The sequence below is a fragment of the Serinus canaria genome, chromosome 11 (assembly GCF_022539315.1).
Source record: "Serinus canaria isolate serCan28SL12 chromosome 11, serCan2020, whole genome shotgun sequence".
Lineage (NCBI taxonomy): Eukaryota > Metazoa > Chordata > Aves > Passeriformes > Fringillidae > Serinus > Serinus canaria.
In genome coordinates this window covers 11,420,708-11,422,829 of record NC_066325.1, presented here as the reverse complement: position 1 = coordinate 11,422,829, position 2,122 = coordinate 11,420,708, and positions in this window count along the sequence as shown.

Genomic DNA, 2,122 nt, shown 5'->3' with positions numbered 1-2,122 from the left:
GGGCCAGCGGCTCCGGCCGGCCCTGCCCACCGCGGGAGCCCCGCCTCGGGCAGGTGAGGGCGGGTGGGCGGCCGCAGGATCGCGGCCGAGGCCGTCGCCCGCCGCGCTGGGGTCCGTGTCCCCGCAGCCCTGCCCGTGCCCTGCCCCGCGCCGGGGTCCGTGTCCCCGCAGCCCTGCCCGTGCCCTGCCCCGTGCCGGGGTCCGTGTCCCCGCAGCCCTGCCCGTGCCCTGCCCCGCGCCGGGGTCCGTGTCCCCGCAGCCCTGCCCGTGCCCTGCCCCGCGCCGGGGTCCGTGTCCCCGCAGCCCTGCCCGTGCCCTGCCCGTGCCCTGCCCCGTGCCGGGGTCCGTGTCCCCGTAGCTCTACCCATGCCCTGCCCCGTGCCGGGGTCCGTGTCCCCGCAGCCCTGCCGTGCCCTGCGCTGCCGGCTCCGCAGCTGAGCCGCGTTGGCCGGGTGCGATCGCAGGGCGATGTTCGTAAGCACTGGGAGTAACGCGGGCCATTAGCTGGGCGAGGAGAGGAGAGGGGCCGGCGCGGTCGTGGCGCACGGCAGAGGTCGTTTCTAGGGCAGTGGTGCATTTTCACCGCTGCTAAGGCTGGTACAGCGATTCTGGTTCTGGAGCACGTGAGGTGCGCAGATCCGCTGCAGCCTTTCGCTGCGTGCCGAATGCCCGCGGCATCCCTTCCCGCAGGTGTGCCCTGAGGGATGCGCCGGGAGCGGCTGTGCAGGGCCTGCCAAGAGGTGCGGTACAACCGCATCCTGCGGCACCTTCTGCCAGCCTGCCGGGCTGCTGCTGGGTTCATCCCAGAGGAAGTTCCACGCTGACCACATTTAGTAAGCAGGGTTTTTGGTTCTGACGGGAATCCAGTCCAGTGGTGGGGCTGAGCCGCCGGTCTGTCTGTGCAGTGCGTGCTGGGCTCAGGCCGCTGGCCTCTTGTGCGACATTGGTTCAAACACTTCGTTTTGCTATGGTGCTTCTCCAATTTCTCCTTCACATGAAAATATTGGTAGTTCCTGGCATAACAGTTGTCTGTATGTTGCCAGACTGTCCAGGTTGCTGTAATGAAACTAATTATAAACATCTCATGGTTCAATTCCCGCTTTGACGTCTCTGCTTCCACAAAGATACCATCAGCATTCACAAAACTTTATCATTATAAAATAATTATTTGTGTTTTGCAACTGCAGGTGCTTAAGGAGTAGTCATAATGATATATTTGGGCTAACTGAAGCCTGCCTATAATGGAAGCTTGATGAGTGTAGGATTTCCCTTGGCTGGTTTCCAGGATTTCCCTGTGGTTGCCAGTCCTTGAAACCAGCATTGTCTTCGGAAAAAAACTGAGAGCTGTGAACGAACCAGATCAGCACAATTGTCACAGAAAGTAAGGCTGGGGGGAGCTCCAGAGGAGAAAGATCAATTCTACCTCCATCACTCTTGGGCTTTTAAAAAGAGCTTAGAAACTCATTTGCCACGCCTTCCCCAGCTGATCCATTCCAGCACTTCCCGGGTAATGTCTTGAAATGATTTTTTTTCTGTGTCTGAGAAGAATCTCTCTCATTGCAGATGATATCCACCCTGAGTGGATGCAACAACAGGTCCCTTTCCTCTCTGCAGCTAGTTTTTGTACACTTGTGTAGTGTTATGATTCTCTTATGCTTTCACCAGACTAATGTTTTCAGAATTTCCCTCCCAGGTACCCGTTTCTACAAATTTGAGCATTCTTAAAGCTTTCCTCTGGCTTTTCTCCATTAAGTCCACATCTTTCTTGAGGTACCCAGACAGGAAATGCTACTGCTAGGAGGCCTGACCAGTGCAACTGGGTGGGCAGGATTAATTTGTGTCTGACAAATTATATTATTATATCACTACATAATAGTGTCTGCTTTTGGTTTTGTTTTGTTTTTTTTTTTTTTTTTTTTGTCATTAGCCTGATCCTGTGACTCACACTGTGGCCTTACAGACATGATGCTTGTCATATCTAGATTAGTGCTTCTGGTGACTTTTACATTTATGAAACACAATTGTGTTGATTATAAGATTTCTACTCTTCTAAGGCTGATAAGCTATAGCATCATTTGAAAGGCTTAACATCACAAGTACCAAAATACAAGCACAGTGCAAG